Raw genomic sequence first — 25,054 nt, 5'->3', positions numbered from 1 at the left:
AGAGACAGAATGATCTCCTTCATGTGAAATACGTCACTTGAATACACTAGTTTGACCAATCTTCTTGCACATGAACGTCCTGGATAAAGTCCTATGTGTAGCTCGGGCTCTGAAAGGGTTTTTCGCTTAACATTTATTATATCATTGCCTGATATTTCCATAAATAAATAGATAAAAGTTATCACGTAAGAAAATATCAACGCAAACAGATGGTAGCATAACGGTAGCCACTTCAAACAACCCTAGTTCGAAACTCTGATGGGCCTCTTTTTTGCCTATTTCTTAAACTAGTTTATGCTTTTGTACATTAACATTGACAATCGGGTCCCACCATTAATGACGGACTAATGTATCACGAATTCAATTTCGTCAACAGGATTATCCGTGATGGTTAACCATGACGCGAGTTGATACCGTGATGCATGTATGATCATACGTGACAAAAAAGCCAATATGTCACCTACTTACCTTAATACATGATAGATCAAACATTTGTAATGAGGATATTTGTCACTGAATATGATATCTACCGTCCAAGAAACTGATACAACAGGTCTTAAGATGCCGTCTCGTTGTCGATGGGAACGTCGCCTTCCACTGAAGAATATTCTAGCTTTTAATGAGATACCAAAGTGTCAAACCTGAAGTTTGAACTTTGGTGGATTGAGGGTATCATCGCTCTCCTAACCATCCAACCACACGTTGGTTTTCCCATCCCCGGCCCAAATAGCTTGACTTCCTGCGTTTGTGTTCCTGGGCAGACAAACTAGGTCTAGTCGGTCAATGAATAATGCAAAAAAAAAAAGGATAGATGATTGGTTCCCTTGTGACGAATGGCGGCCAAGCTCCATATTAACATACGCGATTAATTAAGATTGTCAACTTGATGCATATGGTAAGAGTCAAAAAGAAATGAGCATCATGTGGAGTTTACGGAACAACATGTGCTGAAGGTTCTTGGCGCAAACTTCGAAAATTGGTACTAGATGGTTGATTCCTTAATAGTAGTGAAAGGCTAAGGACGTTGTATGAACAAACAAAATTAGTAGTACTGCCAAGTTGACTCGGGGAGCGTCCTATTACACAGTTATCACTCGCATCTTCTCACATATGTGGGTGATATATATAGCCACGTTCTCTTGTGCGCATAGTGTTGGTTTCTGATCCCATTCTTTCGCGGTTTGTTCTTTTGATCTAGCTGTACGTGCAACGACGTACACTGCCAGCTCCGGGGCTCCTCGATTTTATTTGTCCTGATGACTAGCTAGCTTCTCGTTCATGGTTTGTGCAGGCCTGTAAAGAGGGAGCTGATCCACCCCCGTCCCGTGTGCAACAGAGACTGAACATCTGGGTTCCCTCCCAAGTCGGCGGGTCAGCCCAGCCCAGCGCCAAGAAGGAGACCGGATCGATGTGAGAAGCGGATAACGGGAGCAGGGAAGGGGAGTACCGAAGGTGTTGGTGTTTTTTTCTTTTTCTTTTTTCACGCGGAACCCCGGAGAAGCAGCAGCCCCTCAAGAGAAACAGCCTGGTCAGCAGACCCTCTGGCACCGACCCGCGCGTGCCTAGCTCCCCTTGACATGGACCTTTCTTTTTCTACTCTACGTTCCATTGCTGCGAATGAATTCTGGCCGACTAACCGGCGGCAGCCGGGATTTGAGGATAAAACATTTAAAATTTAGCTACGCTAGTTTCATCAACATTTAAAATTCCGGCCACCATCTCCGCCGTCCACCACGATTCCCATACTACCGCCCGCGAGCCATCACAGGGATCAGATCCTCATCTCACGCACAGCAGCTCCTCCGCGATCAGATCCTCGTCTCACCCGCAGTAGCTCGCCGGAGGCCTCCGCAGCTCCCACGCCGTCTCGTCTTCTTCTTGCTCTCGCTCAGCTCCAATCTTTTCCGATGCTGCCGATCATCCGCTCCACCAGGGCGGCCGCAGGTTATCCGGGCCAAAAGTGAATTAACTAGAACTGAATGTAAAAGTTTGTTTAACCACTCACAGCCAACATCGCGAACAATGCCGTCCGCTTTTCTTTTTTTTGTTTCCATGGATCTCTCCGACGAAGTAGCGGAAGCGCCAAGTGGAAATGTCATGGTCATGCACCTGTGATTTTTGTTCCTGGTTTGGGTTTTCCGCATTAACTATTTGACTCATGTTTACTTGATTATATTCTATATTTTCATGTTTGGTCAGCATAGATCCTTACTTACCAATTCAGACGAAAAACAAAAGCCTGTACCCGCAAAAATAAAAAAAGCCTGCATCCCAGATAAATTTAGCTAGTACTACTGTACCTACACTTCTTCTATACCACAGGGCCAGCAGCACATCTCTCCATTCCGATTCCTTTACTCGCACGGAAAGAATACAAACAACTCGACTTGGCGGCAGGGCTCGGAAATAATACAAACAACTCGACCTCCAGGTTTAACATTCCAAACATAGTATCAAAACACCACCGCCGCGTCCAGACAAGCTCACCTTAAACATGTATCTACACCAACTAGAGACCTCCACCACCACCACAGCAACCTCATGCTTCTCCAGCCTCCTCCGTTGCCAACTGGAACCTGCAAGACCACAACACGGCCAACAAAGATTAACCTCCAACCGGGAAAGGTTACAGTTACTAACCATTATTTCACCATCTCAACTGCCCAACCCAGCTACTGCTTCAAAAAAATGATGCTAAAAGAGGTAATCTGTACATTTTGCACTACATCTTCTAATGGTGCAGAGGGCAAAAAAGTAACAAAAGGCAATAAGGCCAATCATAATAAACGGCAAATGAACCAATTATGCCCTTTCGCAACAAGGACAGTACATGGTGAAACAGATTGCCAGCAACACATTCTTCTACAAATTGTAACTGACAAAACCGAGACAAATACAGTACGCATTCAGGCTTTATAACTCACAAAATATCTATCTACTTTGTTGAACCACTAGTCCAGATCAGCTCCAAAAAGCTCCAGGTTAATTCAGCTCACATTCGATGCAAGCCAGGTTTAAGCTTTACATTCATCAACTCGACCAAACAACTAGTTTAATAAATACAAGAGTATAGGGATCACCAAAACCCACAAGTGTAGGGATCACAAGACCACTTCATCAGAGAAGCAACTCAGTATGGATGCGCACATTTAGGAATAAAATTTCCATGTACACCACAAAAGCAGCAGCAAGAAAATTAACCAGAAAATACTCCCAACACAGGACTAAAGCAAAATATATATATACATGTTCTTCCTTTGGAGCATACAGGTTGTCAAGTAACAAATCATGCACAGAAACTGTGTTACCTAGGTGCCATGGCACACACGCTGTCGCAGGTATGCCCGATACAAACTAGCACCAAAGAGCCAGTAGTACTCAGGGGAGATAACCAAACCAAGCACTGATATGAAAAGAATCAAACAATCATCCAATGGAAATGAACATTTCGATAACTGAATAATGCCATATCTCTGCACCAAAGTAGTACTACTTGAATTCACTCAGATAATTGCATAAGTTGCTTTGCCGAGGAAAGAAACAAACATCTCTAGTCCAAAAAGATAAGCTTTGTTATTACTTAAAATTTTGGAGCTTCTATTATGTACTGCGTTCAGCCCCTACTACTTTAGCAACAGACCACATTTAACAAACATACAAGCTTTGATTTGGTAACAGACCAACACAGATTAACCTCCAAATGGAAAACGTAACAACTACTAAACATTATTTCACTTATTGATTTGGATAGAGAAATGATCACCTGTTTATCTCCACAAGTTAGTTTATCTCGTCCCCTTCCATCAGGACATCTTCCAGTTTGCTGCATCATAGTAGTGCATTCAAAAAGAACAACGTGTAACCATCAATTGTCAAAGATTAACAAATCTGGAAGCTGTTGTCATGCACTCTTGAGTCATTCAACTTACCATCACTCTTTTATTTTCATCCTTCAGTACTGCATGCTGTTCTTCTTGGCCACAGTCTTGTTTTCTTTCAGCACTTGTATTTCCTACATGGTGCACAAAGAGTGAGTCAGCAACTGAGTGCAAAATCTTTCACAAAAACGTGCAATATGGGATGCAATCATAAAAATGGCATTGGTCCTCACTCTAAATGGCCTATGAATTGTTCTCTTGAGCTTTTCCCTTGCTCTGTTTTCACTGGGATACCACATTACTAACATCAGCTTCCGTACTCTATATTCACTGGGATGCAAAATCTTGCCGATTTGAGGCTTGCTTTGTCAGCTGATCACCATACAACACATTCTTTTTGTCGCCGGTGTCGTGATCATTAGGCTGTAATGGTGTTCCTCCTCCTCACGCTTCCCCTACGAGGCCTCCTCCCAATGTCGCTCTCTTCAGTTCCTCCTCCTCCGATGAGCTTTGAACCTGAAAATGAACAAGTTTTTAGTACTGTCTATGCATAGCAAACAGCAAACAGTCAAAAGAAAAAAGAAGCACAACTACTAAGCCTACACATCTACAGCAAACAAAAATAGCAAAATGGAAACCCTGAAAGATAGCATGTACCAATTTGAGTAGCACGGTCATAATTTCCAAAGCTCTCCTTTTTTGTTCTAATTTTAGATTGTAAAAAACATGTACAGCAAACATAATTAGGAGGCATACACTCAGACCTAACTGCACCAACCCATGCATGAAGCAATTCATGAAGCATCCGATGTTCTCAAATTATTATTCTGTGTTGGATTAAAAAAGGTGCAAGCTCTTACTACCTCAACACACAAAATAAACATAGATATGAATGAGGGATTTACTAGCTCTCCTCCCTTTGGCAGAAGAAGGGCTGTCGGTGGAGGCTAGGAGCAGTAGCAGCATGCTTGGATCATCAGCTTTGTCGCCTCTCAGGTCTTGGTCGGAACAGCGAGGAGGCTAGAGCAGGAGCACACATGGTAGAGAAACGTACAATACAGAGCATCAAAGACCATGAACCAATGGAATCATCTACATCAGGCTCACAATGTGCATGAGAAAATATGGGAGTAAAATGAACAAATTATGCACATAAATCAAACACAGCAGATGCCCAACTTGAGATACTAGGAACCCTTATGCATCAAATTCGCTACAGAATTAAGCATGGATATTATTAACACTACGCACTTTGCGATAGATTCAGCCAGGTAGCACTAACAAATCATCCGCTGCAAGTCTTAGTTCATATCAGCGCAAGCAAAACACAAATGTATAACAATCGAACCACCAAATGGAGAAGATATTCTAGCCTCTACTACTTTCTGCACTACCATGTAGAAAACAAATTTAGTAATTTGCATGTCAGCAAATACAATATGTGACCACACAGATGCATTAAGCAGACAAGGAAAACTACTTAATCATTCTATTTGTATTTGAACAAATACAGTATGTGGCCCCAGAGCAGGCGAGCAAAACTATTTAATCATTCTTTTTCGGTACCACATGCATCAACGATTTGCACAACACTTGACTAGTAACAATATTCAGCACCCAAATAAATCATAGGCAGACAGAGAAAAATTTCGACCTTGAGATGCCAAATAAATCATAGGACATCTCCCTTCCAGCTAGGACTGATCCTACTGGTTGCTACCGCCTCTCTGTCCCCCACCACGAGCATCCCGCCGTGGCTGCTGCCATCGGAGGCGTCGGTGAAGGCCAGGGTCGCATCTGCCCCGCGCGGAGCCGCCGCGGTCACCACCACCCGCTGCAGGGGCGCCACCGTCGTCGTGGACTTCCTGCTCCTCCGCCGGTGACGCCCAATCTTCGCTCCGCCTCACCAAAATCATCTGCCGCGCCGCCGCCCGCCAAGGAGCACAAAGGCAGAAGATTTCTCGAGGGGGTGCCAGCAATGGGTGGCTCCAAGGGGTGGGATAGAGAGGGGGTTCCGGGGAGGTGGTCGGCGGGGAGAGGAGTTGCCGGCGGCGCAAATGGGTTCGGTGGGAGGGAGGAAGCGATTTTGTTTCGGTGGGTGGGCTCGAGTTTTGCTCAGCTTTGCAATGGCTAATCCCACGGATCAAGGAGGAAGCAACACACAAAACAAAATCTGGGAGTATATATATAGAATTAGAATTAATGTGTCGTGATTTTAGGGGTGAGTTGTTTTCCCCACCCAATCAACTTCCTAGTTTATAGGGGAGAGCCATCCTGGAAATTAATTACGGGCACAAAATTTATTGATGGAATGGGGTAGTACTACCACTAGTATTTGTTTTTACCCAATCAACTGCCGAGTTTATAGCAAGTAATCCGGGTAAATAATTAATTTGGGGTGTGGCTAAAGTAATAACTTGCCAAAATGTTTTAGCTGCCGATGACCGAGGCAACGCCGCCGACAATCCCAGGCCGGCCGAGGCAACACTGCGAGACGCGTTGCAACCGGTCGACCCTCCATCGGCGACAACCAAGATCACACACTGGAAAGGAGAAGTCCGACCTAGGGCTTGCACCCATCTGGTCCATCCCACCTCGCACCTCCACCGCCGGGCCGGCATGGCCCATCGCCAACGGCCACCACCACCATCACAAGGACGCCGCCCCAGACTGGCGCCTAGGTCACCGTCCGCCGCGCCGCCGATGTCCTAGGCGCGCCGCCGCTCACGACGACGGGCGCACCGCTCATGCCGCCACTCATCGAGCAACCAGCACGCCGTGGTGCCCAGCGAGCGCACCACACCTAACTGGGGAGGATCCTTCCCGCGTCAATCCATCCCGCCAGGGGACAAGCAGGCCCCACCGCCGCCGGCAACGACCAGGCAGAGCCCGGCCACGCCCCATGGCAGCGGCGGGAGAAGGAAGGAGGGGGGCTGGTGGCGGCAGCTATCTAGGGTTTCCCCACGTCGCCACACGCGGGCGAGAGGAGGAAACCTAATAATCGTTACGAACCTCAAAGTTTCCAGATTAAACCATGATCACCAATCATGTTTTGCTAAACCTTTGTTTGTTGATGGCCCATGGCTGCCCTCCACCTAATAATCGTCGCGGCCGTCCAGTTCAATAAGATTTGAAATCCATCCAAGTGTTTTTAAAATATTCCAAACAGTCTTTAACTCTGTAGCCTTGTGAAGTCTGGTGCTTGGTATGCTGACATTTGATCATCAATATGCAGGATCTGCCCTTCAGACCAAAGTACCTTGTGACTTTCACGGCAGCATGGTATGGGTGGATCGCTGGAGGGATCGATGTTTCATCTGGGTCAAAGTACATTCTTTCGGGGGGACGTTTCAGCTAGAATAGTGGAGATTACCGCTCAGCCCAAAACGAAAATTTTGGCACTATATTTGGAAACTAATTAAATCCCAATCGATCCAATTATTACGGGGTCTCAATTTTCCCTTATTTCCCGCTATGTGTGCGTGTATGCATCTATGGTAGCAACGCTGCCTCTGTATGCACAAATGAAAGATAAGTGATATACTAATTCATCCTCCGCAGACCAATGTACCTTCTCATCTGATCGACCTGGTCCATTTGAGACACATAGTACTCAAAATTTTGCCATGACCTTTCCTTTTTTGCAACATTCAGACCACAAATCAAACAATATAGTAGTAGAATAAATGTTCGTACAGCCACACGATCCAACCTTGCTGACAAGTCTAACGCAAAGAAACGCAAGCTAGGAACAAACATCACACACGTGCACATTTACCAAATTGTTACAACTTCCAAAGCCTGGAGCATTACAAAAATGGATTTTACAACATCGAGTACTACCGAATATTACAAGGACCGAAAAGCGGCACTACACACGACGGGACACCTGGTTCGCGCTTCCCAACTACAGCACCAAGAAGATTACATGCAGAAAGTGAAAGGATCTGGGCAGGTCCTTCTTTGTAGCCTTCTTGCTCTTCTTTCTTTACATGCTGAAAAAAAGGAAGTTTTGTTACTCTTTCTTATTAAAACTAGGAACATCCAGCACAGGCATCAATGAGCTTCCTAACAGAATTCATTTTAGGAATCAGCTAAGCAAAACAATAATAATCCCGGCACTAAATATGGATCGGAACTTAGCCACTTTAGTGCAGATCAGCTCCAAACAAGCGTAACCAGACACATTAATAATAGTAACTCAAGATCAAGGTTCGGCCCAAATTATATGAAAATTTTGGTTTAGTGTGACTCCAGGTTCTACCTCTAGCTTCAAACATTAATCTAAACAGATAGCTTCAAACAGGTGCAACCAGCCTCTTGAAAACAACGCATAGCATGATCTCAAAGAAATGGAAAGGACATAAGAGGTGACACTCTCGTAACACCAACTTATAGCCATGGTATGGTCCTAAACCAGCCTCAACTAAATCAAGAGTTGGTGTCATGGCTACCAGAGTACTCACCTAAATCCACGGATTCGAAGAAGAAGGGAGATCCGGCCATGGCTACCCTCTGGGCCAGCTCCACTTATCCCTGGAATACAAAAACGAAAAGCCAAATTATTTTGGAGCTCAAGTTACAGGAATCAGGAACTGGTCTAATTCCAAACTTCTAATTTACACACGGAACTGATAAAGCTAAAACAATTTCCAAGAAAGGCAACAGATCCTTATCGATGATTGATTCTGCTTCCTATCTAGCACTTGTCAACAATTACTTCTTTCTACTTGTTTACAAAGATCAGCGTGATTTTATCTAATAAATAGAACTAGTCATTAAGCCACTAAGTAGCAAGGATGTTCAAAATTAATTAGCAAGGGAGTGCTCAAAATTTTGGCAAAACCTTGCCTGTTTTTTGGACATCCAAACCTACACAGCAAATATCATACTTCAATTAAGAAAATGGTGCATACGACACAGCCCATGTGACACAGACATATAATCAACGAAAATCTCCGCATCACCGGTCAATACCGGGCATACAACATAACATGCATCATAACCAGTTCATTAAGGCGCTAGAAAGGAAGCCGACCAAGCTTGTCCCCAGGGTCTTCCAGCTTCCTTCCAAGTGATGGCCTGCAGCCACAGGTTCCAGCTGCGACACGTGTCTCTCATTTAGTCCTCATTTTCCTTGAACAAGAACAAAACATGATGGTCAGCTATGGCGGATTTAGCAAGAAGGATCAGATTTCGAAATTGGTCTAACATGTCAATAGAATTGTAAAACACCAATACAAACATGGCTTGATGGTGTCACGGATCATCATGTCAAAAACAAGACTTGTGGAGACTTGAATGTACTATGTCATCTATATCATAAATCCACGGAGTCTAGTGCCAAGTCTTCCCGTGGACTCACCTAAACCCACGGAGTCGAAAAAGAAGGCCACCGCATCCTTCCAGCCGGATCTGGCAGCCATCGCTACCTCCTGACAAGCTCCAGCTCCACTTCTCCCCTGATAAATACAAAAAACAAAAGGAAAATTTATTTTCGAGCTCTAGTTACATGAATCAGGGGCAAAGATATCATCTCGAGCACATGGCTAATCAGCGAGAGAACTAGGCAACAATCAACGTCATGGCAAAGCTGATGCATGGCAGCATACCAAGTGACTCTAGCATCTTATCACACTCATCTAGAATGAAATGCCTGACATTCTTACAACTATATGCTCACGTGTGAGAGGTGCACACTGACAATGTCATCGTGGGGAAGAACTAGGTTCGTGCACGGCAGGAAGATGGGGAAAGGTGAGGACCTTATTCTGTGGGCGTCGCCGTGGTCGGGTTCTCCTGGACGATCATGTCCAGGTCGCCGACTCATGGTGCGTGGTCGTCGGCGTCTCCTTGGCCGTGCTGGCGAGCACACAGTCACCAGCAGAGCAGCAGATGGGGGAGGCCGGCCATGACCCCCTCCAAAATTTCTGCACGGGACAGAGCATGAGCAATAGGAATAAAATCAAGGTCAGGAAACGGAGATCGGGACTTGACCGAGGAGGGAGAGGTAGACGCGGACGCCATGGAGGAGGTCCAGCGCCGGCTTGAGCCTCGGGCGGTGCTCCTCGACGGCGACGGCTTGAGCCTCGGGCGGTGCTACTCGACGGCGACGGCGTGTCCAGGAGGCGATGAGCAAGGGTTGGACAGCGGGGCGGAGGGAATTTGGTGGGTGGGGATGTCCGGCATCGAGGGAGATGGGTGGGCGGCGAGCGGCGGCCGGCGGCAGGAGTTGAGGCGGCGGCGAGGGGAAGTTGGAGGATGCGCTTCGTTTGGCCCAAAACAAAACCTAGATGAGGACCTCTCGTCTTGGCCCAACTCAATAATTTCGATGGCTTTTTTTTCATGTGAATTTTGGAATTTCAGATAGCGCGGGATTCTGCCAATTAGACGAGTCACTTTACTCACCTACCATAAGATCGATCAAGTGTCCAAAAATTGAAAGGATTTTTAGCAGCATGCATCCTGGCTCACGTATACGCTCAATTGAATCAATCGAGCTAGCTTCATAGTATATACGCTCCAAACTTGGAATTCAACCATACATCCACGCACACGAGTCCACTGAGTTTACACTACTGGTGTAACACCACTAACTCTATAAATCAAGCTACTAGTATATCTTCAAGCGGATATTCACTTCGGCTCAGACTAACTTTGTAGCACTTGATTAGACAGTCAAATTATTAAGAACGGCGACATTTTTATGATATATTGAGAATGGTAAAGTCAGCTGAGAAATCAGATTTAATTTCCATGCAGATTAATTTAGACATTATTATATGCTTTTTCACCAGCTAAAAATTAGTTAGCGCCACGAATCAAAAATTAATTAATATTAGTGCTCAGAATTTAGTTATCATCAAAATTGGAATCTCTACATCATATCGGAAGTTTCGCTTGAGTTAATTTCTAGTGTTTGACGAAACGCGTGCTCCTTTTAACCCGTAAATTAAGTCGAGAAACCATGAATCACAAGATCACTCTAAACTATAATAAAGTTTACGGATTGATAATTCTATGCTACGATCACCATATGTAGCAGGAGTGTCATGGGCAAAGCTAGCTAGAGTAGTAGGCTAGTACCCAAGTTCGGTTTGAAGGAAAGGAAATAGACGCTGGATTTAACAATTGCTTATTGCGTGCACTAATTAATTGCATATGTCTCATTTCTTGAAATACTCCCTCCCTGTATAAAATGTTATTTAGATTTATCTATTTTTATATATATTTATAGACATTTTTTTAAGGCATATTTGTATGGACAGAGGTAATAGCATTAATTATCCGGCCATGTGTCCACGTAGAAACTTTTTTGACCAAGTAGTAACCCCCAATTCCACGCCATCGACCCCAATTCTTGCAAGAACTTGACATATTTTTTGGAGTTTTCACGTTCCTGTGACCTATTATAACACAAATAAAAAAGGAAGGTCACATGAAATCACCACTTTCAACGAAGAGCTGGGAGTTAGACGTCACGGGTCCCAGGGGACAGGGTTTCGATTCAAATTGCACGAGGAATGGTCAAAACTCTTATTCTCGTTGACTATCTCACGCGAAGATTTCGGACTCATAGTTCATAACCCCACTTTTGAGGCCACTAGCCGGTCTCTTGTAAGTGCTTTGCCTCTTTTAGGGATTTCATGTTGCTATGATCGACCCATTATGATACAACGAAAGAGGAAAGCCACATTGAATCACCACATTCAACGAAAATATACTAGGTAATATGAAACTCACATGGAATCACCACTTTCGATGGACAACTACAAGGTAGACGTCGCGGGTCCCAAGGAACAAGGTTTCCCCTAAAATCACGTGTGGAATGGTCAAAACTCTTACTCTCGTTCATGGGGGTGATGGGAATTTAAGTGTGGTGTAAATAAGAAAGACCAATACATAACTATGAAGTGGCACTTTCTTCGTAAACATGATTGTCTCGTGTGAAGTTTCTCGACTCATAGTGCATAGCATCCACTTCAACTCCAATAGCCAATCTCTTGTAAGTACTTGGCCTCTTTTGGGATTTCATGTTCTTATACCCATCATGACACAATAAAAGAGGAAAGTCACATTGAATCGCCACTTTCCATGGAAAGCTAATGGGTGATATGAAACTCACATGGAATCAACACTTTTGATGGACAGCTACAAGGTGGTTCGCGGGACCCAAGGAACAAGGTTTCTCCTAAAATTGCGCGAGGAAGGGTAAAAAATCTTCCCCTTTTGATTGAGGTCATGATATGGGTATAGAAGGGTGGTGTAAAAAGACAATACACAACTCTAAAGTGACACTTATTTCACACTTAAAGACACTATAAGTCACGGAGCTTTTAGATTTGTGGTGCAAAAAACTACGCTCCGAGACCACAAACCCAACTCCTATAAAGGGGTACCTAGTTCACAAAAATAACTACCCTAGAAAGGAAATTCTAGGCGATAGTGCAAAACGCTCACTTCGAAGCCACTCGCACAACTTTTGTAAGAACTTGGCCTCTTTTGCGGGGTTTCATGGTATTGCGACCCATTATAACTCAAAAAATGTAAAGTTACGTGGAATTAGCACTCTCGATGGAAAGCTAGGGGGAAACATCACGGGGCACTGCAAAACAGAGGAACACATGAAATCATGCCAAAACCCATTGAAAACTCTTCCCTTGTGGTATGGGGCCCTAATATGAGTATATATGGGTTTTCTAAAGCGAACAAGACAAACATAACTTTGATGTAGCAACCGATTCACAAATAGGACTATTATACATACAAGTTATGGGCTAATGGTGCATAACCTCAATTCGAGGCCATTGACACTACTATTGTAAGAACTTGATCTTTTTTCATTTTTATGTTCTTATGACATTTTGAAATAATGCATATAGAAAATTCACATGGAATCTCAAGTTCGACGGGAATCCAATGGGTAGATGTTGTGGGGGCCATGGAATAGGGTTTCGAGATGAAATCGAGAGAGCAAGGTTGTGAAACCCACCCATCTTGCATGTTCCTGTGACCTATTATAACACAAATAAAAAGGAAGGTCACATGAAATCACCACTTTCAACGAAGAGATGGGAGTTAGACGTCGTGGGTTCCATGGGACAGGGTTTCGATTCAAATTGCACGAGGAATGGTCAAAACTCTTATTCTCGTTGACTATCTCACGTGAAGATTCCGGACTCATAGTGCACTTTCGAGGCCAGCGGCCGATCTCTTGTAAGCGCTTTGCCTCTTTTGGGGATTTCATGTTGCTATGACCCATTATGACAGAACGAAAGAGGAAAGCCACATTGAATCACCACATTCGATGAAAAGATACTAGGTAATATGAAATTCACATGGAATCACCACTTTCGATGGACAATTACAAGGTAGACATCGCGGGTCCCAAGGAACAAGGTTTTCCCTAAAATAGCATGTGGGATGGTCAAAACTCTTACTCTCGTTCATGGGGGTGATATGGGTATTTAAATGTGGTGTAAATAAGAAAGACCAATACATAACTATGAAGTGGCACTTCCTTCGCAAACATGACTATCTCGTGTGAAGTTTACGGACTCATAGTGCATAGCACCCACTTCGAGTCCAATGGCCAATCTCTTGTAAGTACTTGGCCTCTTTTGGATATTTCATGTTCCTATACCCATCATGACACAATAAAAGAGGAAAGCCACATTGAATCACCACTTTCCACGGGAAGCTAATGGGTAATATGAAACTCAAATGGAATCAACACTTTCGATGGACACCTACAAGGTAGTTCGCGGGACCCAAGGAACAAGGTTTCTCCTAAAATACGCGAGGAAGGGTAAAAAATCTTCCCCTTCTGATTGAGGTCATGATATGGGTATAGAAAGGTGATGTAAAAAGACAATGCACAACTCTAAAGTGACACTTCCTTCACACTTAAAACACTATAAGTCACGACACTTTTAGACTTGTGGTGCAAAAAACTACGCTCCGAAGCGACCGACCCAACTCTTGCAAAGTGGTACCTAGTTTACACAAATAACTACCCAAAACAAAAATTCTAGACTTATAGTGCAAAACGCTCACTTCGAAGCCACAAGGACAACTTTTGTAAGAACTTGGCCTCTTTTGCGGGTTTCATGGTATTGCGACCCATTATAACTCAAAAAGAGTAAATTCACGTGGAATCACCACTCTAGACGGAAAGCTAGGGGGAAACATCACGGGGCCTGCAAAATAGATGAACACATGAAATCACACCAAAAACCATCGAAAACTCTTCCCTTGTTATAAGGAGTCCTAGTATGAGTATATATGGGTTTTCTAAAGCGGAGAAGACAAACATAACTTTGATGTAGCACCCGATTGACAAATAGGACTATTATACATACAAGTTATGGGCTAATGGTGCATAACCTCACTTCGAGGCCATTGACCCTACTATTGTAAGAACTTGATCTTTTTTTCATTTTTATGTTCTTATAACCTTTTCAAATAATGCATATAGAAAATTCTCATGGAATCCCTAGTTTCGACACGAATCTAGTGGGTAGATGTCGTGGGCCCATGGAATAGGGTTTCACATGAAATCACGGGGGAAAAGGTTGGGAAACCCACCCATCTTCCAGGTGTGAACATGACGCCTCTACCTTATATCCCGTCGTCGCGCGGTCGCGCCGCCACCACGCTGGTGACCTAGCCCCGCACCTCGCCGGCTACCAGCATCCTTGGCGCCCCTGCTCCTCCTCCCTCGTCTCACCCTCTGGTGGTCCCTCTACACTGCCTCATCCCCTACATCCTGAATTGTCGCCCCCTGCCAGCACCTACACCTGCATCGTGCGCCTCTGTGTTGGTTCTACGGCATCGCGTCGTCCCCCAAAACGCAGACTCCCAGGTCGTCGTACTGTGCTACGCCGCTCATGGATCATCCGACAACTCCGGTTCCCCACTCGCTTCTGCATGGAGCCGCCACACCGCACCTCCGCTTCCTCGTCATCGAAGGGCTCATCTGCGCACCTCCTCCGAAATCCGGATGGACGATGGCGCTACTCATCAAGGCGCCCCGCCGCCGTAGTGCTCCGTCCCCACTTCTGGTGTGGCCATGGACGCAAAGGATGCAACGTTGCACTGTTGCTTCTAAGTTAGGCAACATGTGGTGCGATAGCAATTTGACGCTGCTTCGAACGGAGGCAGTCGATGCTACAAGGGTCGGGCGGCGATGCTACTAGTGGCATACGATGGAGCTTCCACAAGCCACGACGATGTTGCGAGTGGCGTCGATTAGTGCTTCCTAGGGCGTCGGGTGCTGCTACCATCAGCTTGGGCTGATGTTGCGACATGCGACAACAATGCTACCACCGCGAGGGAGGGTGCTACAAGGAGGAACCAACAGTGGCGCAAGGACCTTGCTGGAGATCTCGTAAATTTGCTTTCCGGTACTACAATAGAATAATTGGTTTCGTATGATTGTTGTGTTGTTGTGCTATAAGGTTCCTCAGACGAGGCCGGGTTTGGTATTAGTACATACTTTTTGCAACAAGGTCTCAAGTGAGTCTCCACGAAGTCTCCGGCAAACTCCGTGTCAATGAGTGTTTTCTTTTGGTTTTAGGTGAACACTTTTTTGGCTTCAATGAAGTAAAAAAAAGGGTTATTTTTGCTTCAATAAAGCAAAAGTGGGATTTGCGGCAAAATTGGACATATAAGTTGATCTAATTGCTCAGAGTGGTTTGATCCAATGGCGGGAGACCTGGAGGCTATGGGGTTTTGATCGTTTGGACGATTGTCAGCACGGTGAAGATTGCAGGGAAAAGCTCTCCACCGCTATACCTTCAAAAACAAAAAAAAATAAGAACACAGTCATATGGTTATTAATTTTTTTGTACGGTGTAATGTCATGAGCCGAATATATATATAGTTAGCCAATAGCCATGCATATTTGTCCAAGATGAATGAGCCATTTCCTTGGCCACCGACATGCCACAAAAGTAGAGGCTCAATAAAATCTTCTCAACGAATGAAAAACGCTCATCATCAACCTCAATAAAATGCACGTACTTTAAAGCAATGCAAATCTGTGAGTCAATCACGTCCTAGTAGCAAGCTCTCACGCAGGACGTACGCCATGGTTTGAACGTCATGGAAAAAAGGCAAGAAATCCACGTGAGTTAATTACTATGTGTCTCCTCCGCGATTAAAGCAAGTCCAGCAAGGCAAATCAATTAAAACAATGCAAATCTGTTGCCGCTATCTTCTCAACTCCTTATCTGGAAACCCAGCGGCGACATGCATGGCGAGAGTCCCCTATATGATCCCTCCCTCTCCATCCGATGGCTGCCGGCTCACCTCGCTCCTCACGCGGATCGTGCCCCCATCCATGGTCTCTCCGCGTTCGCCGCTCAACCCCACTGCTCGCACCTGCCCGCGCTCGCTCCCTATAAATTCTCCACGGGGATTGTCGTGCTCATCATCCTCTAATGTCTTCTCATACTTCATCCCCAAACTCCTCTTCCTCAGCCAATATTGTGTCGATCTTACCAGTTTATAAATCCCATCTAGTCCACGGTGCATGATGCCGGCAAGACATACTGGTGTGGGTTGGACATGTATAGTGGCTGCTAGGCATGGTGAGGACGGCCATGCCGGCGGACATGGCGCATGGTCAGGAGATGCTCGTCTCCGGCGGACATGACGCATGGTGAGGAGATATCTCGGTCTCCCTAAGAACTGTCTTTTCTTAATCTAACTCGGCACAATTCCGTTTGGGTAATAAAACCACTATACTTGTGTTGTAGTGCTGGGAGATATGGTGCTAGCTGCTGGATGTGGAATCGAAGCCGATGCATTTATGTGCCGGTAAGATCTCTTGCCAAGCAAGATGCACGAGTTTGATGTCTTTGCCTTCTTATTGATTCCAATCCCTGCATTCATCATCTCCCAAAATTTCTGTATTAACAATCAATCATGTCTGTTTCTCCGTCATAACTCTTTATTTTCCACAGCTCACTTGATTGGACTTTGAGGTTCAGCTAAGATTGCATTGAGGCATCAGTAAATAAATAGGAATAATTGGAAAATTGTATAACTAGCCGAAAACTGAACCTTGATCTCTGAATTTTCAAACTCTGAAACCTGCTGGTTGTCTCTCTTTGTAAATGTATAAAGTAGTTCTCCGCAAAAAAAATGTATAAAGTAGTTATTAGTATATGTTCACTTGTGCACTTATGTCTCTTCCGTTCAGAATCTGTGTCTCCATCAATTTAAAAGCTCATCAAATACAGTCATGCTATGGACTAGTTTTTTTAACCCTGCAACTCTGTAACCAGCTAGGTGAGATGTACAGCAAACTGAACAAGACTTTGATATCTGAACTTTATCTCAGCACTTCTTTGTATCTTCCATGCACGTTGCCAGCGAGGCATGTCGGTGTGTTCGTACAGTCGGCCGCGGTACATTGTTGGATCTGTTCTTGGAAGTCGGAAGTACATATCTGGAGGCTACCTGTTCAAGACACATGCGGACGGGGCGGCGGTGGCAACCGTGGGTGCTAACATCTCAAACTCATTTCTTCTTGATCTAACTTCAGTACAATTGTAGTAGTGGTAACTAAAGCCCGGTGTTGCAGCTGATGTAGGTAAAGTGGTGCTGATAGTTCGTGTACTAGTCTTTGCAGTTTGCATCAGTGGGAGATTTAGTGCTGTTGGAGATTCGTCCTCACCACCAACCACTTGCAGGTTTGTGTACTAGTAAATAGTAATGCACTATTATTCTTTCCAATCCCAAGACTAATCTTGTAAAAAATTCTTATTAGTAATTATGTTTTCTTAGAGAGAGATCTGGTCTCTGATATTTCTTTTATGTCCTATAATTGGGTTTCCCTCTCTTATTTTTTTCGGTTAACTAGATTGAATCTTGAGGTCTAGGTACGATAGGAGATGAGATGCCATTTCTATCCTAAATTGAGCCTCATGAGGCATGCATGCATCAATAAATAAATAGGAATAAGATGAAAATTATATCATATTCGGTTTCAGAATAAATTTACATGGTACAGCAGTAAGTATTTTTGGGATCTCCATGTAAATTAGCAGTACATATTTAGATCTCATTGTGACATGGTCTTCCGGTACAAAATTTGTGCATGTCGTTTATGATCCAACTTTTATATGTACACAATTTCAGTTTTTTTCTCCATGTCAGCTCCATCAATTTTAAATATGACTGTAACCTGGGTGAGATGTACAGGTAACTGAACTTTTATCTGAACCTGGCTGTCCCAGACTCCCAATGCTGCCACCTTGGTAAAAAACAATTCTTCGTGAAGAGTAGACTGTGAGCATGTTGGGCCAATGTCCACTGGAGATCCATCAGCCCAGTCACGACCCTAAATTGTTGCTGCCGCCACCAACTCCAATGCTCGAGCAACACTTCTGCGCAGCTCCTCACCTCGCCGGTCGGCATATCCTCCGTGGCCGCCTATTCTCGTCAATCTCCGGCACTTCCTCACCTTGCCGGAACCATCTACCATGTGCCCCCAGTTTGTACCCCACTCTCACCCCTGCCCAGGAGCAATGGCGTCACGGCCGATTTCTTCGCCGGCGCGCGCGTGCTGCCTAACTCTCCTGGACGCGCTGCGGGCATCGCCGATGCGGTTCGGTCCACGCCGGCGAGGGTGGTTTAGGCCACCAGGACGCGCCGGCGGCGGCAACGCGAGCCACGGAGGGCCATTGCCTGCTCCCTGCGAGGAGCATCTCCTCAGTTGATGGGACAGTGTTGTTTTGTGGTCTCTACCCTGAGCTGCCAAGTCCAGCAGCCGCAGCTCACCAGCCTCTTCGGGTGATTATGTTCGACCGTGGGCGCCTTTGCGGTTCAGGAGGTCGTCGAAATCTGCATCTCAAGGTACTGGCTGTAGCTAGGCAAGCTCGAATAGATTGATGTTCGATGAATATGCTGCTTTGTTTGTCAGCGTTAGGTGTATTCAGTTCAACTGTGTTTAATTTTGGATGAACAAATCTGTCTAGCAGTTGCAACTTAATTTGAGAGACGGAAAGATGTTTGGTGTTCTGTAATTAAAATTAGCTTTGAGCGTGAAAAAGAAAATGTTGCATGAATATTTGTATGTTCATGGATATAGGCCATCATCTCCTTGTTCTACAATGCACCGGTTGTGGTATATATGCACCGGTTATCTATCATGCTATTGTGCTTATAACTGGAAGTGTTTAAATTGATCCAGCTCGATGTACAGTTTCAGAGATCTTAATTTGATATGCTGACTTTTGTGAGTGATTCTGGTGTTTGATGATTTAAGGTAGTAGATGTATACAGTTCAAATGTAGTATGTGTAGAACCTTTTACAAATTATCTGATGCTGGTTCTATTATTGTCTATCAAGCGAGATTGTGTTGATATTGCAACTGATATAATTCTTGGGTGCATTTTTTGGTCCTTTGTTTGTGGATCCTAGCTTTCTTTTTGTGCTATTGTTGAGCGTGTCATGTGATTTTGTATTTCAATTAAATAATTAGGTATGATGGTAGCAGGTGCAATTTTTCAATATTTAGCTTCCAGCCGCATCTTTGCTTCCTTAAACGTTCATTTTTTTCTATCAGAAGGAGATCATGATTTGAATCTAGCACTAGATGGTCTTGTTCTTTATTGTAACACAAAACTCACTTCGGAACCAATGCTTGCAATCAGTGACAAGCGAGTGAATGAATCAACAAATATGAGTTTTCCATGTGTGACGATCTGCAAAGATCCATGCTTACATGATTGACCATCTGAAAAAGTAGATGCATGCAATGATGCGGAAAACCAAGGCTCAACGGTGCCTCATCGACAACATATAAGATGAATTTGAAAAGGTACTCTTCAAGACCCACTGGTCAGGGTGTTCTATGTCGTACCGGAATCAAATTAATTCCTGATACAATGTTTTCATGTCTGCGGATCTGGATTCAAATTGTTTCCATTCTTCTCCTAATTTCCGCTCACTCTAATATGTTCGAAATCTTGTGGAAACATGTCGAGAAGTAATACCATCTTCCAATTCAGTAATTGAGCTTTATGAACTAGTACTGTCGTAAATCTATCATGTAAATTATTACACTACTTTGTATGCTGCGGTAGCGATGGCTTGCTTTGATATTGTAAGTTTCTTCAATTTTTGATGAGGTGCTGATCTAGTCATCACATAATTCCCATTCTAGGGGATAGATATTCCAAATTAAAGAATATGTGCTTCTTGTGTGTGTCTCTTTGGAGTATTTTGTTGAGGTAACCCATGTTAGCCCAAAATCCGATGCATGTTTTTCTCACTTGTTGCTCGTTTCAACATAGTCGAAGGATTTCACTTGCCCCATCAAGCATGATTTCACTATTTCAATGTTGCATCAAATTTGGAAGTTATCATGTATCATATGTCTGGATTCTCTTATTACCAAGTTCAGAGTTTCAATATGAATGCCACCATTTCCATGTGTAGGTCAATGAGTTTGTCAAGTGTGCTAGAGGTGCAAAGGTCCATGCATAATTGGCAATCTGAAAAACAAGATTCCTGCAATGATGGTGGAAGCCAAGGCTCAAATAAGTATTAAAAATTGTACCAGGTGTCCATACGTGCTAGCTCTGTCTTTTGGTCATGTTGAGGCTTCTCTACTGAAGTATTCATGAATTTCTTATATTCCTTTGGTGCGAATGACGTGTTTGTCTAGAGGAATATTTGATGCTGGTTTCATTTTTTAACATTCTTGCATTTCATTGTCTCTGCTCTTGCGCTAGTATTTTGGTTTAGGTGCTAGGGCTGTGTTCAATCTGATTTGAGCTTTTTTTCTAGTCTGGGGCACATTTACGTTTGAGTGAGGGGGATGCACTGAACTGCTAGCCTGATGATTAGCATGGAGAACGGAAATCTGAACCCACTTCCCCGTTGAAGCCTGCTTTGGCTGTTGGATATGTTTCGTTGTTTCTTGGTTCTGTTTCTCTTAGTAGTAAATCCCAAAGCGGCATACACACACACACATTTACGCATGCTTGCGGACGGGTGTTGCACAAAGCGGGCTTAATGGGCTCGTGAAATGGAGGTGTAGAAGCGGAAGTGATAAAGGCTTTGGCACGTCCCCACTTGGTTTAATGTGTATTCGAGATTACTCCACCTTGAGTCTGCTTACATTCCATGGTTTACTACCAGGTTTTTGCTTTGCGAGATATCACCATAGTTAGCTCTGTTGGGATCTCAATTCTTGAACAATTCTAGAACTTCCACTATTTTGAAATGACCTGTAAAATGATACATGTCACCACCATTGTTGCTACCTTTTCTTAGCTTGTGTTAGTTTATAACAAAAAAGGTTGACTGTAGTTATTTTGACGACACTTTTTCTATGTTTTCTTCGTAGAGCACCCATGTTTCACTCCGGAGCCTAAATATTTGCAGTAAGTTCCGCAGTGGTGGTGTGCTGCTCTTGTTGCTGGCCGGAGAGGACGTTGTTGTCCTGCACTTCCACGAGCACGAGGTGTCTAGGATGGACACGGTCGGCTGGCATCGCCAACAAGTACATTGTCGAGGTACTCTCTCCAATCCTAGTGGTTTGATTGGTATGTTTGCCTAATGAAGATAGTGATCTGTGTGCATTATATGTTCTTGCCAAATGCGAGGAATAGGTTAGGGTTCCGTCCCTAGTTTGTAATTACAAATAATAAAGTGGTTCATGATTTTTCTTGATTACACTGGCCTTTTTAGCAATTACCTGAACTGGATTTGAGAGACCAAAAAGACAGTCATGAATTGTTTTTTATGTCATCTGGTGTGCATGAATTGATGCATCTGCAGAATTGGTCCTTTTTAATATTATTATGAACCTATTTTGCTATCCTGATAAGCAAATGGTGAAGTACTCTTCTTGGTTTTCAGTTGCGTGCTCTGTTTTCGTGCTTACAAATTTGCTACCATTTGGTGTACTTGAATTCTTGTTATCATTTTGTCCACTTTAAGTCTGTACTGTTTTTGCAAGGACCAAGCATAGCAGGTGCGCCCATCCATGTGGAAGAGCTTTACCGAACATTGAACTCTTGTTATCATTTTATGTTTAGTTGTTGCGTGCTCTATTTTGATCAGGTTGATATTTTCGTGGATACAAATACTCAAATGATTGCAGGTTTACCAGAATTACAGTTTGTAAACCAAAATATCAAATACATGGTACCTTTGTACTTTAGGCCTTCTTCGATAGATGAATGCAAGAAATAAGCTACTGCAAATGCTATTGTGTTCTCGAGGCGTTGCAAGGAGCGGTTTAGTTTTTAATCGTATGTATGCATGCACAGACTACTAGCAAGTTGTCTTTGGTCCGTTCCCACGAGCCAGGGTGGCTAAGACTAGTTAGCATGTTGTAAGTTCTACTTAGGATGCGAAATTTATTTCAAAATAAATCTACTATTGATTCATATTGTGGTCAACGAGGATCTTGTTACATCTTCATGGTACTTAGAAAACCAGTTTCTTATCTTATTTTCCTTGTCATGGTATGCGGTAGCATATAGTAGGTATTCAGTGCAAGCTCCAAATTTCTGAGTTGTTGTTCTGCAAGTTTTGAGCAACAAAATGGTATCAAAATACAAAGGAAAAACAATCTTGTAGTTATTGTGATTATTTTCTAACAAATTGTTGTTGAATTTTTTTGCAGGTTGGTGGTAGGACAGCTCAAGGGCCTAGACAACATGGAGGATCTATGTACATGGATTGAAAGCCCAACATGAAGCACGCGTCGGTGAGACGACCACCCCAGCTGGAGATAAATTTGCACTTGCTTTCATAAACACATGCATGCTAGTAGACAAACTGATAGCCACTTGAATAAAAACATAAAAAAATAACCATTGTTGATGTTGTTTAACCATGTTCCGTCATGTTGGAAGGCGCGCGAAGCTCTCAAGGCATTCCGCTCCATGTTGTACTGCAGGTGCTCTTCAAGGAAACTACGAATGGTTCATCCATTGTTGGGTGGCTGCCACAATATATAGTGAGGATCTGTCACTGTTCCGTGAGGCAGTGTTGCCTACGTCACCATATGCCAGCGGTGAGGGGATAACCAGGTGCTAAGCGCTGGCATGGACATCATGGGTCTGCCACTAGCAGTAGCACTTAAATTTGTGTGTGTCAAAGCGACCATATGTTTGTAAATATTTTAGCCAAATGCAAGTTGAGGTCCTCGATCTAGTGTGATCCAAGCAAATTTTTTAGCTATGGAGAAAATCGAGTATGTTGTTACATTATGGGCAACATTGGCTGTTGTTACTCATTTTACAGCAATTTAATATGATTCAGCTGTCCGTTGATCTATGATCAAGCAAATTATGTGACATATATTCTTCTCATGTCGTTGCTTTGTGTTTGTCTGAAGATGTAATAATATATATTGGAACTTTCTCTACCCTGATGGAAACACATGTGAAAAGGTTTTTAATTTACCTCCCTGGAAGCAAAAAAAACAAATAAGATCATGGCTATTGTAAGAACACAAAGAAGGAATAATGTCTGCTTTGTCTAGTGCGAAGAGCGTGTGTTAGGGTCACCTTATGTAACTGTTCAACATAAAGGCTTCCTCCCCTTTTTTCCGATTGTGATTCACTAACGCAACACACTAATACCATACCATACAGGCGTGATTCCCTTTTTTTCCGATTCACTAATACCATATCATACATGCGTGATTCCGTTTTTTGCCGATTGTGATTAACTAAGCAACACACTAGTACCATATCATACAGGCGTGATTCCCTTTTTGCCGATTGTGATTAACTAAGCAACACACTAGTACCATATCATACAGGCGTGATTCCCTTTTTACCGATTGTAATAATTAACTAAAGCAACACACTAGTACCATATCGTACATGCGTCCGGGAGCTACTCGCGTCCAAAGCCAATACCGGCGCATAAGAGCATCTCCAGTTGCATCCCCAAACGACGTCTGGCAAAAACGTCGGATTGGTCGTTTGGGGACGTCCGGACCGAAGCCACATTTGGGAGGGCTCCCGTTCCTAGCCGCGCCCCTCCAAACGAAAAGCAAGTGTAAAAGTCGTATCCGGCGTCCCTGATAGGGCCTCTATACACAGGGGATGGACTGGGGACGCCGGACAATATTTGGGGCACATCCGAACCGAAGCGGCCTTTGGAGCGTACGACTAGAAGAGGTTAAGTGTCCGACGTGCCCCAAATCCCTTTGGGGACGCGGCAGGAGATGCTCTAAGGCGGCTCCTCTGCTTGCTTGGAAACGTCGGGACCACATGACAGCGAATAGTAGCGTTTCTTGTGATTGTCTGGTTCCATGCATGAGCCCAGATATGGCGGCATCATTATGTAGTTATTTCCATTGGAAACATGCATGGGAGAGACTCGATCATTTTGTTGGTAGCTTTCGTGAAATATGTACAATTGTTATCCTATTTCCAGTGGGCACGAACATGTGAGAGATTGCTCCTGGAAATATGGAGTAATTAGTGCAAAGCAGTTATGAGGGTGGGAGGAGAATTGGTCCATCGGTACCATGTTATTATGGATAGAAATTAGCCCCGGATTGCATACAGGCCTACATTAATTTGTTTTTTTCCTAGGCCTAGAGCTTGGTTTTCACTGTCCAGGTAAGCGATCCGCGGCAATGTCCATCGGAGCCATCGATCTGCCTCTTCGTATCTCCTATCTAACAAGCAACATCGTAGAGAGACGAAAAAAGAGCCAATAAACTTGTATGGAAGTAGCGCCTATTTTAGGAAGCAACAAATGGCGCTCAATGGGTTAAATTTGGGTTGTACAATACTCAGAACATTTTTAGTGGAACTAGAAAACTGGTTATATATATGTTTGACGATACCAGCAACTATATGCCGGCCATGATGTTTAAGTTGCAATGAAAACTCCGGACCCTGAACTGCGTTAGTTTCGACGAGAATCAATTGGTTTAATTAATCTTGAAACTACCGAGATCCGACACAGACCTATCTCATTTACCCACTAACACGGTAGGAACTACCACCGCATGCGTCGGTCAGCGCCGACCGACGGCTATCTGCAGCAGGTATGCGGAGCGCTGAGCCAGATGAAGAACGGCTTTAGGGAGACGGACGGGGGAGAGATCGAAATGGAAAGAGGATGATGTGGAAGGATGACGCCGGCGTCCGGCCACACATGTATAGTTTGCTCTCCGGCG

The 25,054-nt window shown here is 44.0% G+C and overlaps 2 long non-coding RNA genes across 8 annotated transcripts; both read right to left on the bottom strand.

The window, feature by feature from the left end:
• Positions 1 to 2,086: 2,086 nt before the first annotated feature.
• On the bottom strand, positions 2,087 to 5,808 carry LOC139834263 (uncharacterized). 4 transcript variants are annotated; one of them, XR_011750017.1, is made up of 6 exons: positions 4,784 to 5,808; positions 4,112 to 4,394; positions 3,930 to 4,012; positions 3,764 to 3,823; positions 3,309 to 3,403; positions 2,087 to 2,576 (listed from the first exon to the last, which is right to left on the bottom strand). It is a non-coding gene; the product is annotated as an uncharacterized lncRNA (long non-coding RNA). The 4 variants fall into 4 exon arrangements; XR_011750016.1 differs by lacking the exon at positions 3,309 to 3,403 and having other exon boundaries at positions 4,784 to 4,898; positions 5,533 to 5,808; XR_011750015.1 differs by lacking the exon at positions 3,309 to 3,403.
• A 1,719-nt stretch (positions 5,809 to 7,527) lies between these two features.
• On the bottom strand, positions 7,528 to 10,180 carry LOC139834260 (uncharacterized). 4 transcript variants are annotated; one of them, XR_011750010.1, is made up of 7 exons: positions 9,967 to 10,180; positions 9,876 to 9,931; positions 9,644 to 9,808; positions 9,244 to 9,340; positions 8,917 to 9,014; positions 8,345 to 8,414; positions 7,528 to 7,873 (listed from the first exon to the last, which is right to left on the bottom strand). It is a non-coding gene; the product is annotated as an uncharacterized lncRNA (long non-coding RNA). The 4 variants fall into 4 exon arrangements; XR_011750008.1 differs by having other exon boundaries at positions 9,644 to 9,931; XR_011750009.1 differs by having other exon boundaries at positions 9,876 to 10,178.
• Positions 10,181 to 25,054: the final 14,874 nt, after the last annotated feature.

This window comes from Lolium perenne, unplaced genomic scaffold (genome assembly GCF_019359855.2).
Source record: "Lolium perenne isolate Kyuss_39 unplaced genomic scaffold, Kyuss_2.0 unplaced10, whole genome shotgun sequence".
NCBI classification, from domain to species: Eukaryota; Viridiplantae; Streptophyta; class Magnoliopsida; order Poales; family Poaceae; genus Lolium; species Lolium perenne.
The sequence above is the reverse complement of the archived record's forward strand: the minus strand, read 5'-3'. Positions and strand labels throughout refer to the sequence as shown.